Raw genomic sequence first — 13,339 nt, forward strand, 5'->3', positions numbered from 1 at the left:
GGCGGCAGGGTCGCGGCGGCAGGGTCGCGGTGGCGACCACCACCGCGGGGTCATACCTGAGACACAGAAAGTCCGGGACGAAGGAGCCAGATGCAGCGGATGAGCGGATTCTACTCAACACCAACAAGAACAGACAAGGAGCGGACATCTTCATCCTACAGTTTGCAGACCAGAGACGACCCAGGATCCAAGACTCGGCGTGAGTACAAGCCCGACGTCCTCACTCCTTCTCAGGGAGCAGAGGAGGGAAGGCCACCCCTCCCCCCCCAGCACCGGTGATCTCCATCTTGGATACCGACAAAGCTCGGAGGAGCTGCTAGGTCCAGCTCAGGCCTTGGAATAAAACGAGTCATTTAGCAGGTCACAAGAACTTAATGGTGAAGTGACCTGCCAGACTCAGCTCCATCCAGGGAAAAGTCACCCAGCTCAGGCGCCAGCCATTGGAGTGGCTTGCCTCACAGGGTAAACAGAGCCAGAGGCTGCCCCTCCCTCTAGCAGCCACCACAATCAATTGAAAAACAGAAACCCTGAGAATGGCTCCAGTCTGGGCGCTGTGAGTTTTATCACAAAATAGCCCCAGGGAAATGCTACTGTTTGTTGAAAGGCCTCAACTCTACCCAGAACCTAGCCTCATCACCGCATCCCCCTCTTTTGTGATTCTCAAAGCAGATCACCCTCCCAAAAAACTAACCTGGGAGGGGGATCTCAAAATCTTGGGTAAAGCAGAGCATTTTTCTGCCTCTTCCAACAAACCGACTTAAGAAACCAATCAAGCCACAGGACCTCAAGCTGACCAGAGACTCCAACAAGAGACTGGTTACAGACAAAAGGGAGATACAGGATTCTTCCAACCCCTCCCCCCCACCCGAAAAAAAAATCAAAAGACTTTTTTTTTCTTCTTCTTTTCTTTTTTTTGTTTGTTTTTTGTTTTTTGTTACCTTATATATATATATATATATATATATATATATATATATATATATAATTTTTTTCTCTTCTAAAACTTTTATTAACCTTTAATTTTTGCCTCTTCTGAAAAAACAATTGTTTTCCAGCAACTTTTTTTTTCTCCTCTTATAGTTTTTATTTTAGGAATATGTGAATGAGCATTTTCCTTTCTTTTCTTGTCTTCTTTCTCTTTTTCTTTCTTTCTTAATTATCTTTTTGTTTTTTGTCTAGCTCTACTCAACTTCTGATCTTTTCTTCTCCCTTTCCCATCCTTAAAGTTTTTCACACCTCCTCTATGTCCCTCCCTTTCTCTCAACATAATCACATTCCTCTCTAAATAGACGGTCTTTTAATCTCTATAATAACATTAATCTTTCCGTTTCTATTTTTTTTCTGGTCTCTTTTCATTCCCCTCTCCCTCTCTTCTCTTTCTCTCTCTCTCTACTTGCATCCTACCCAACCCATTTTCTGCATTGTGACTAGGACATAGTTAACTCTCTCTCTGTGCCTCCCCACACCAATCTATTCCTATTTTTTACCCACATCTCTCCCTAATCCTAATAATTTCTGGTTTTCCAAATTCTTTTCTGGAGTTCGAAGTCCTTTAACATATAGTTGTTTGATGTTGTATAGATGTATCTGTTGAACTAGATTCTGTCTGTAGACTATTGACTGTACAAATGCAAACTTTGGTTGATGGTTGCCTTAAGATAGTGTTCTAGCACAAAACTGGTGCTATCTTCATCTCAAATGGGCAGATTAAGCCGGAAAAACAAAAGAAAAATGGCAAATCCGGGTGTCTCAATTACCAATCTTGATAATCAGGGATTAGAACAGATAATGAATAATCCAGAAGAGAGTTCCCAAACACTACTAGCAAACATGATAAATGAGAAGTTTGACAATGTACAAAGGACTCTGTATGAGCGTGATAGGGAGAGAGAGGAGGCATCCCAGAAGTTTATACAGGAATATCATAAGCGTGAGGAAGCTACTCAAAAACTAATACAGGATTTGCGTGAACAACTTGAGAATACTCAATGAGAAAGGGAGGAATGGCGTGAGCAGGCTGAGAACACTCAAAGAGAACTGCAGGAATCCCACGAACGCGAGGAAGCTAATCAAAGAGTAATACAGGAATTAAGAGACCAGGTAGAGAACATACAAAGATCACTAAAGGCATCCATAGAGTCCATTAACAAAGAGCTGAAGGAAGTCAAGGAGACCACAAAGGGAAAACTGAATGGAACCCTGAAAGATTAAAAATTGACCATTACCATTACTAACTTGCTAACTGCTGATTCTGCTTCTGTAAACTTGCTTACACTGGCACTGACCCTTCCCTTCCCAAAAATGAGTTAAGAAGTTTCAGGGACCAGATGCCGGCCCCAGGACAAGGTCAGTGGTAGTAGATAAAGAACAGACATTACGTGTTCCTCAGTTCCCATTTAGAAATTCCCCAGACAGGACCTTGAGATAACGACCACATGGCAAGACTACAAGCTAAGCCAAATGTCAACCAATCATAGGCCTGTAACCATGTAACCCCCCCCTTAAACCAACCATGGGCCAGTCATTTTACAAAGAGTGTTACAAAATTTCCCGCGTGGCAAAGTGATTGTTGGTGTATATGGTGACCTTTAAATGGAATAATAATAGGATGATTTGTGTTATGCGTTAATCTTGTGGTTTTTGCCTTTAAAAAGGGCTTGTAACCGCTGCTCGGGGCTCCCTGTCTGCTCGGGACAGAGAGTCCGTTTGCCCAAATGTCAAATAAACTCCTCTTGCTTATTGCATCCCCCGGCCTGGAGTCTGAGTTTTCTGGGGTGCCCTCCTGTTGACGAAAGTATCCTAGGGGATACTTTCATTTGGTGCGTTGGCCGGGAACCAGGCGCCCCTAAACCCTAGATTCCAGGACCGGCAGGAGGTAAGATAGAACTCTTGTCTTTCATGTTTGTCGTGTTCGTTTTATGTTTTGGGGATCCAAAAGTGCCTGTACAGGACGTGTGTGGTGGACCAGAGGGAAAAGCAGACGTGCCCACTACCCTGGTCCCGCCCTGGGGTTCTACCCCAGGGTGCGTGAATTCGTGGTGGACTAGAGGGAAAAGAAGACGTGCCCACTACCCTAGTCCCGCCCTGGAGTACTGCTCCAGGGTCGCGTGGAGGGGGGACGAGATCCGAGTGTCTCTGTGTTTGGGGGAGTTAAGGCACGGCCGGCCTCGCCCTTCTGAAGTTTCTCTCCTCATTTGTGCTCACTCGGGGACCGCGCGGCATTTGTCTAGTCTTGTCTGTGTCTGTCTGACGTTAATTGTCTTTGGTGTTTGTTTTGTGCCTTTCAAGGAAATGGGTCAACATGTGAGTCCACTCCTAGGACACCTGAGACCTTGTCCTAGTTAGTTTAAAAACAAAAACCACTGGTTTTGCTTTTGTAACATGCTTGTTTGTCAATTATGTAGCTGCCACTGACCATCTGCAAGTGGCCCCAGTTAGATCTCAGCCTTGGGCCTTGGCTCGGGGGGTCTGAGTGTGGGGGAGAACCTGTCAGTCTGAGGGGACGGCCGCTAGGTACTTCTTTCCCTTGCCCCAAGATGACTGGGAATTCTCCTCCGCCTTGGAAGGCCCCTGGGTCAACATCTGCAGGAATCTAAGAGACAAATCCTCCGGAGGTGAGTAGGGGGTTGAGTCCCCTGGTAAGTGAATGGTAGTGAGATGTTGCCCCATTCACTGAGACCTGATTTTGTCTTTGTGGCCACTTGTTTGTCTTGTTAACTTTAGTGTGTTTGTTTTATGTTTTCTGGGGTAGGGAAGTTCTGGGTGAGTGTGGCAGGCTCACTCAGCAGACTCTGGATTCAGCTTGCTGAATGAGAACAGCACAGAGTTCCGGTAGGGATAAACTGGGGCCCATTAGTCCCCAACTCAGCCTTCAGTTCTTGTCTAGTTCTGTATTAGAATTGGTACCAGTTTAAAATCTGGATCCTTGGTTTTTGTGTTTATCTGTGTTTTTGTTATTTATTTGAACATCTCTGGGGAAATAAAAGTTCCAGCTGGGCTAGGTCACAGACCTGCTATGCCCCCCCCCAGGCATGGAAGGTTACTGGGCTAGTTTGGTTCCCTTCAAGCCTCAGGCTGCATTTTCTCCTTGTGGAGGCTGCCAGCAGGGAGAGTGTGGAAGGCTGTGTGCCTGGTTTGGACTTTTTCAGCTAGTCCTGACAATGTAACAATTTGTAAAGTGCTCTTGTCTAAAATTGGATTAAAAAAATCTGGCCAGTTTAGTTTTAGGTGACCCCCTCCCCCAGCCCTCCTCCAACAGAAGGGATTCAAAGAGACTAATTAGTGAATTGCCTTGCTAGATAAGCAAGCTCTGGAAAAATAAAGCCCAACAAAGGTACCTAGTTTAAAAGAAACATTGTCTTAAATTTTTGTTTAAAAACTTTAAAAGGTGTACTTACAACTGATTTTGATTTTGCGCGCTTTAAGATCTGTGTGAGTGTTTTGTGTGTGTCTGTGAACGTGTTCAAACATAAGAATTGTCAGCATGCTGTAACAATTGGGTGAGTTTAAATTTAAAATTCAAAAGGTTATGAGGTTTGGACATTACCAAAAATTCTAAAAAAAAAAATCTTCACATTGTTTTGAATGGCTTTTTAAAGATTCTTTAACTTGCAAATTAAAAAAATCTGGTATTTTCAAATTTCAAACTCTACTATAAAGCCATAGTAATCAAAACAGCTTGGTATTGGCATAAGAACAGACCTCAGGACCAATGGAATAGAATTGAAAACCCAGAAATGAACCTACAGACCTATAGCCATCTAATCTTCGATAAGGAAGCTAAAACAATAGAATGGAAGAAAGACAGACTCTTCAGTAAATGGTGCTGGCAAAATTGGTTAACTACATGTAGAAAACTAAAGCTAGATCCTTATATATCACCCTGCACCAGAATCAACTCCAAATGGATCAAAGACCTTGAACTCAAAGCAGACACTCTGAAAACATTACAGGATGGAAAAGGAGAAACCCTAGTTCTCCTTGGCTCAGGTCGAAATTTTCTGAATAGAGACCCGGAAGCACAACAAATCAAAGAAAGGTTGGATAAATGGGATTGCATAAGATTGCAGAGCTTCTGCAGGGCAAATGACATAGCTGGCAAGATCAATAGAAAGCCCACCGATTGGGAGAAGATCTTTACTAGCCATACAACGGACAAGGGTCTCATATCTAAAACATACTTGGAACTCAAAAAATTAAACCACCCAACAAAAAATCCTCAAAGAAACAACTGCCCAATAAATAAGTGGGCGAAAGACTTAAAGAGAAGCTTCTCTGAAGAAGAAAGAAGGATGGCCAATAGACACATGAAGCAATGTTCAACATCCCTAGCCATAGAAGAAATGCAAATCAAAACAACATTGAGATATCACCTCACTCCAGTTAGAACAGCAAAAATCAAGAACTCTAACAACAACAGATGCTGGAGGGGATGTGGACAGAAAGGAACCTTACTTCATTGTTGGTGGGAATGTAAACTTGTTCAACCACTTTGGAAAGCAGTATGGAGGTTCCTCAAAAGACTTCACATAGATCCCCCCTATGATCCAGCAATCCCACTTTTGGGCATTTACCCAAATGTTTACAAACAAGACCACACTAAACCTACCAGCACAACTATGTTTATTGCAGCATTATTTACCATAGCTAAGACATGGAACCAACCCAGATGCCCCTCAGTAGATGAATGGATCAAGAAAATGTGGTATATATACACAATGGAATTCTATGCCTCCATCAGAAAGAATGACATTTCCCCATTTGTTAGGAAATGGAAAGGTTTGGAAAAAATTATATTAAGTGAAGTAAGCCAGGCCCAAAGAAGCATAGGTCCCATGGTTTCCCTTATTTGCAATATCTAGTATAGGTATGAGTCAAGCGGAAAAGTTCAGATAATGTGATGTTAGGAAAATGAACCCTTAAATATGTATTTTAATGTTTTCGTTTCTTTCATGCATGTGTTTCTAACGCATTTATAAGATTATTTCTTTGTTGCTTTGTATGTCCCTCCCCCACAGTGTAACCCCCGCTTTCACTATATTTGATGTCAGTATAACACGTGGAGGAGATGGGGACAAACAAGTCGTTTAAGGATTCAGGTGGATCTGTTGCAACAATGAGAAGTACAAAATGTCATGTCAAAACCAGCTTTACAATGTCGGTGTGGGGGGGGAAGGGGGGTATAATTGGGTGGGGGGAGGGGGGTAAAATTGGGTGGGGGGAGGGGGGAGGCTGGGAAGGGAAGTGAAGCGTAAACAAAGGAGGAGGCTGCAATGCTTGGTAAGAAATGTATGCATTATCCTGCCCATGTAATTGTAGCCCCTCTGTACAGTATGTTCTCAAATAAAATAAAATACAATTAAAAAAAATCTGGTATTTTAAAAACTAATGTTTTAAAATGCATAAGACTGTTTATACTGTAATCAAGTTATCTGGCTTAACAAAAATGCATTGGCTGTTTGGGTTCTAGTTCCCTTGGCTAAAATTTGGGATAAATATTAAAAATTTGAATGTAAAGGTTAGTTTAACGCTGTCAAAGATGTTACTTGTTCTGTCTGTCTAAAAACTGTGTATTTCATTTGAAAACCAAGAGATAAAAAAAGGGAAAACTAGAAGCCAACAGAAGACCTGTCTTTAGGGGTAAGAGGTAATCAAGCAAAAGTGCAGTTCAGCTGGCCATGCTTGGTGGGACAGGCCCTGGGAGGAGTCCACACATGGTGAAAGGGGGCAAGCTGGCACAAACACAGTTCATCTAACCCTAAAGAGTCGGATTGGGTGCGTACCCATTCCATAGAAGGGGCTGAGTGGCCCATCTTTGTTCTCTCTTTTCCCTGCAGACAGACACTGAAAACATGATGGTTAAAATAAGTGATGTAATGATCTGATTACTATTGCTAAAACTTCCCCTTAAATATGTTAACATTAAAATTAAAAAGGCCTTAAAAAGCGGGCTAAAAAGTTATTTGTATAATGTGACTTGCTTTTAATATTTTACAATTAGGATGTTTTTAAAAGTTATAAAGGTGTTAAATCTAGCTTTATGGTATAGTAAAGGTGACTGTAATTCTTGCATTAAGAAAAAATTGTCATTTGAGTTTGAAAGTTTTAATGTGTAAAAACAAGCAGCCAAGAGACAATGAGTGACACTTGGCCTCAAGATTTTAAGAGGTTTTTTATAAAATGCAAATAAAAACTAAAGTATAAAATATTAAAGGTGATTAATAGGAAGTTTTTAAAAAATAGGGAATGGATTTTTGGGTATAAAGTTTAAATGTAAAATTGTTCTTAACATTGGCCTCAATGTGCACAAAGAAGAAAAAAATTAGGATTATCAAAATGATTGCTGTTCCAGTTTGCTCTTATAGGTTTTTTTTAAGTTTCCAGCAAGCCCAGAGCAAAGCACAGAGGATTCTTAAAAGTTTGTCAGATGTAACATTGACTCTTAATAAGTTTCAGGTAAGAGCATGCTTAAAAGCTACTTCTATGTTGACCACCTTATTGCTTTTAATTGGAATAAAATGGCCTTTTATAAGACTCATTGATCTGCAAACTGGTTCAAAGCCAGCCCGGGCACAAAAAGGTTCCTGTGAGACTGTCACCTCTATTCAGCCAGCAGAGTACTAGCCCTGGACTGAAGAGTCAGGGGACAATACTCAAGCCCCAAGCTCGAGACTCACAGTGGCAGAGTGCTAGCCTTGAGCTGGAGAGCTGAGGGACAGTGCTCAGGCCCAGAGTTCAAGTCCAGCGACCAGCTAAAGGGAAATGCCAATGAGGCATTTATCCCAATGTGGAGAAGACACTCCTGGGACAAAGGCAATGGAGGAGCATCCAGAGGCAGTAAGCCACTGCTTGGATGGCAGAAATGTCAGATCCTAGAGTCATTTGTGCGTGGCCCTTCAAAACTGGTCAGAGCCGGGAGGTCATAGGAAGATAGTTTGAAAGCATGCCTAATGTTCATGACTACCTTGTAAGGGACAGGAACTTGCCAGTCCTATGTGATAATAAAAAGCCAATGTTATAAAATGTGGGGGATACTTTAAATCTCAACCCCTTTATGTGCCAAAAGCTCTAATTGAGCTGACACCAGTTACATGAAATTCATCTGCTCAGGAAAAAGTTTGTAAACCTGAGAGAGTGTTTCTATTGATATCTGTCTAAAGGCCTGCAAAGGTAACTTAGGCATTATTTGGGATCACTAGAGATTACATTCCTAAGCCATCTAGGAAAATGCTTTTACAAACCAGAGTGCTAAACAAGCTACACTGCTGTAGCTGGAGAAAAGGTCTGTGCAGTTGTCAAAAGTTAAATATTGTTCTTAATGACATCTAACCCTGCTGGCCTCTTTGTAAAATAGGCTAAGGTTATAGGTTCCTGGCTAGGTAAGATCAACGCCCCTGAAGTCAGCTTGAAGAAATTACAGAAGATGGACCTTCGCCCTTCTACCTCTTTTTTTAAGATCAAGGGTCCAGAGTCAGAAATTTTGGAAAAATGAGGCAAAAAAAGGCATAAAAAAACAGTGTTAACAGTTGTCGGTGTGCAAGGTGTGGAGACTGCATCTGTACTAAGCCTTCTGAGTCTTCTGTGTCTATTTACAAAAATATCTGGTTAGTAAAAAAAAAAGTTGTGATTTTGGTAAATTGTCCTGGACTATTGTTTAAAAATCTTAAAAACCAGCAGGATCAAAGCCTGCCAAGCTTTTGCAATGTATCCTTAACCAGTCTGTGTAGGAATTTACAGCCCAGCATGAGGTGTGACAGTCCCTTGGAGCCACTGAGAGATCCTGCTGCTGCTGATGCTTCTGCTGCATACCCTAATGGGTAAAGTTCAACAACGGCCTGACAGCCATCTGGAGAAACTCCTGCCTGATTCCATCACCTGAGTCTGCTTCCTGGTTGACTGCTGCTAAATCTCAGATCTTGTGGGACATTCTTTTGGGTGATATCCAGAAATCCTCTCTTCCCACAGTGGATATTGAGGACAAGGATATCACTGGCTTGCTTGTCTTAGGCACTTCAGTGCATAGTGACTGAAAATCCACTCTATGGTCACAGCCTAGTTTGGCTCTGGTATGGTAATGACCTGAGTATGTTATCAATAAAAATTGTAAAGGAGAGGGAGGTAGTAAAGAAAGCCTTGGGAAAGGAATTGTAAAGGAGAGGTGGATAATAAAGAAAGCCTTGGAAAGGGAATTGGGGAAAAATTGGTATCCCCTTTAGATAAGAAAGGATTTAAAAAGTAAGGATTGTCTTTAATTGTTTAAAAAAAAAGGGAAAAAAGACAAACCTCAGAAAGTTAAAGTATGTCGCAAATGGTATGAGTATGTCGCAAATGGTATGAGTATGTTGCAAATGGTATTAGTATGTTGCAAATGGTATGGGTATGTTACAAATGGTATGAGTATGTCTTAAAATTAGAGCTTACAAGTACAGCTGGTATAAAATTAAGTTAACTGTGATACACGGAGGCATGACTGATAAAAAAAAATGTAAGGGGCTCTGGTACTGTTATTTTTGTTACAATCGGACCTTGTATATTCAACAGACTGATGTCTCTTGTAAAAAAAAAATCAGTGCAGTCCATCTATTAGTTCTGAGGTCTCAATACCAAGCACTGAGAACAACTGACACCCCACAAAATAATATAGAGACACCCTAAATTTTAAGATTAAAATTAGTCCAGAGAAGAAGTGGGGAAAATGAAAGATTAAAAATTGACCATTACCATTACTAACTTGCTAACTGCTGATTCTGCTTCTGTAAACTTGCTTACGCTGGCACTGACCCTTCCCTTCCCAAAAATGAGTTAAGAAGTTTCAGGGACCTGATGCCGGCCCCAGGACAAGGTCAGTGGTAGTAGATACAGAACAGACAGTACGTGTTCCTCAGTTCCCATTTAGAAATTCCCCAGACAGGACCTTGAGATAACGACCACTTGGCAAGACTACAAGCTAAGCCAAATGTCAACCAATCATAGGCCTGTAACCATGTAACCCCCCCCCTTAAACCAACCATGGGCCAGTCATTTTACAAAGACTGTTACAAAATTTCCCACGTGGCAAAGTGATTGTTGGTGTATATGGTGACCTTTAAATGGAATAATAATAGGATGATTTGTGTTATGCGTTAATCTTGTGGTTTTTGCCTTTAAAAAGGGCTTGTAACCGCTGCTCGGGGCTCCCTGTCTGCTCGGGACAGAGAGTCCGCTTGCCCAAATGTCAAATAAACTCCTCTTGCTTATTGCATCCCCAGGCCTGGAGTCTGAGTTTTCTGGGGTGCCCTCCTGTTGACGAAAGTATCCAGGGGGCTAGGGTCTTTCAACCCAACAGAAGGAATGGGAGTTCAAAGAAACCATATCCAATCAACTAAGTGATTTGAGGACAAACACTGAACACCAAATTAAGGAAGTAAAGAGATTCATACAAGACCTAAAACAGAGCTTCAACAAAGAACTTGAAGCCATCAAAGCTGACCAATTAGAAGGAAAAGAGATAAAAAAACAAAGTAGAGAGTCTTGACAGAAGGTTAGACCATGCAGAAGATCGAATCTCAGGGATTGAAGAAAGCCTAGATATCATAGAGAAAGAACATACAACCATCCAAGACAAGTCCAAGAAATATGACAGATCTATTCAACACCTGGAAGACACCATCAGAAGGCCTAATCTAAGGATAATGGGTGTAGAGGAGCACCTAGAAACAGAAGTTAATGGTCTAGGAAATTTGTTTAACAGGATGATAGCAGAGAACTTCCCAAACATGCAAAAAGATAGGCCTATTCAGATAAAAGAAGCCTTTAGAACCCCAAATAGACCAGACCACAATAGGACATCCCACCGTCACATTATAATCCACACAGGATCAACTCAGAACAAGGAAAAGATCCTTAAAGCTGTCAGGGAGAAAAGGGTAATCACCTATAAAGGGAAAACAATTAGAATCACCTCAGATTTGTCACCAGAGACAATCAAAGCAAGAAGAGCCTGGAATGATGTATGCCATGCCCTAAAAACAAACAACTATCAACCAAGAATATTGTACCCAGCTAAACTCTCCTTCATAACTGAAGGCCAAATAAAAGCCTTGCACAGCAAAGAAAAATTGAAACAATACATCTCCACCAAACCAGCCCTGAAAAAGATTCTCCAAGATGTCCTACACATAGAAAACCAACAAGACCACAATAAAGGCCAACAAACTGCACCCAAACTGAGAATCCAAGAACCATAGGAAGAACCCAGTTTTCGCAGCCCCCAAGAAGGTGGATAACATGACAGGAACTCCCAAATACCTCTCAGTCTTATCTCTTAACGTTAACGGACTGAACTCTCCAATTAAGCGACATAGACTGTCTAGTTGAATTAAAAAACAAGACCCTTCTATCTGCTGCCTGCAGGGTCACATCTTGCCCGTAAAAACAAACACATTTTCAATGTTAAAGGCTGGAACAAAATCTACCAAGCAAACGGCCCTCATAAACAGGCGGGAGTTGCAATCCTAATATCAGATAAAATAGACTTCAAATTAAAATTCGTGAGAAGAGATACAGAAGGTCGCTACATACAAATTAAAGGATCTCTCCTTCAGGAGGATATTACAATTCTAAATATCTATTCGCCAAACAATGGAGCACCCAAATTTATCAAAGAAACACTACTTTCCCTCAAATCCCATATAGATCCAAAGACATTAATTGTTGGGGATTTTAACACACCACTCTCCTCACTAGATAGATCAACTCGGCAAAAACTCAACAGAGAAACCGCAGATCTAAACAGCTGCATAGATCAACTAGACTTAACAGACATTTACCGAACATTACCCAGCAGCATCAGAATACACGTTCTTCTCAGTAGCACATGGAACGTTTTCTAAAATAGAGCACATTTTAGGCCACAAAGCAAACTTGTCTAAATTCAGAAACATTGAAGTTATACCTTGCATTCTCTCTGACCACAAGGGAATAAAATTAGAACTCAACACCAAAAGCCACCAAAGAAAGTTCGGTATCACATGGAGGCTGAACAACACACTGCTGAATCATGAGTGGGTCATGGAAGAGATTAGAAAGGAAATTCAAATGTTCATGCTATTCAACAAAAATGAACACACAAATTACCAGCTCCTCTGGGACACAGCAAAGGCAGTACTCAGAGGCAAGTTTATAGGTCTGAGTTCCTACATCAACAAATTGGAGAGATCGGAAACTAACAATTTAATGACACATCTAAACCTCCATGAAAAAGAGCAGCAAGATAAACCCCAATCCAGTAGACAGAAAGAAATAATCAAAATTAAATCAGAATTAAGTGAATTAGAATCCAAAAAAAGTATAGAAAGAATCAACAAAACAAAGAGTTGGTTTTTGAAAAACTTAACAAAATTGACAGACCCTTAGCAAATCTTATAAGAAAAAGACGAGAACACACCCAAATTAATAAACTCAGAGATGAGAATGGAAACATCACCACGGAAACAACCAAGATTCAGAACATTATAAGGGAATACTTCTCAAAACTTTATGCTAATAAGTTTGACAACTTGGCAGAAATGGACCTCTTCCTAGCAAATATTGACATGCCAAAACTAAACCAAGATGAGTTAAACTATCTTAACAGGCACATTTCAAGCATTGAAATAGAAACAGCAATAAGAGACCTCCCAGCTAAGAAAAGTCCAGGACCAGATGGGTTTACAGCGCAATTTTACAAGGCCTTCAAAGCAGAGCTCACACCAATACTCCTCCAACTCTTCAATGAAATTGAAAGAGAAAGCTCACTACCGAACACATTCTATGAAGCCATCATAACCCTCATCCCAAAACCAGGCAGGGACTCATCAAAGAAAGAGAACTATAGACCCATTTCATTGATGAACATTGATGCAAAATTTCTCAACAAAATTTTGTCCAACTGACTTCAACAATTCATGCAAAAAATCATACACCACGATCAAACAGGATTCATTTCAGGGATGCAAAGCTGGTTCAATATACGCAAATCAATTAATATTATTCATCACATCAACAGGAGAAAGAACAAGAACCACATGGTTATCTCAATAGACGCAGAAAAAGCATTCGACAAGATCCAACACCCCTTTATGATGAAGGTTTTGGAAAAATTAGGAATCCATGGAACATTCCTCAATACAATAAAGGCTGTATATGACAAACCTACAGCCAGCATTATACTCAATGGTGCAAAACTAAATCCATTTCCTCTTAACTCAGGAACAAGACAAGGATGCCCACTCTCTCCACTTCTCTTCAATCTAGTATTAGAATGCCTAGCTACAGCAATAAGACAAGATGCAGACATAAAGGGGATCCAAATAGGGAAAGA

The sequence above is a fragment of the Dipodomys merriami genome, unplaced genomic scaffold, assembly GCF_024711535.1.
Source record: "Dipodomys merriami isolate MVZ:Mamm:240054 unplaced genomic scaffold, mDipMer1.0.p SCAF_66, whole genome shotgun sequence".
In the NCBI taxonomy this organism is placed as follows: domain Eukaryota; kingdom Metazoa; phylum Chordata; class Mammalia; order Rodentia; family Heteromyidae; genus Dipodomys; species Dipodomys merriami.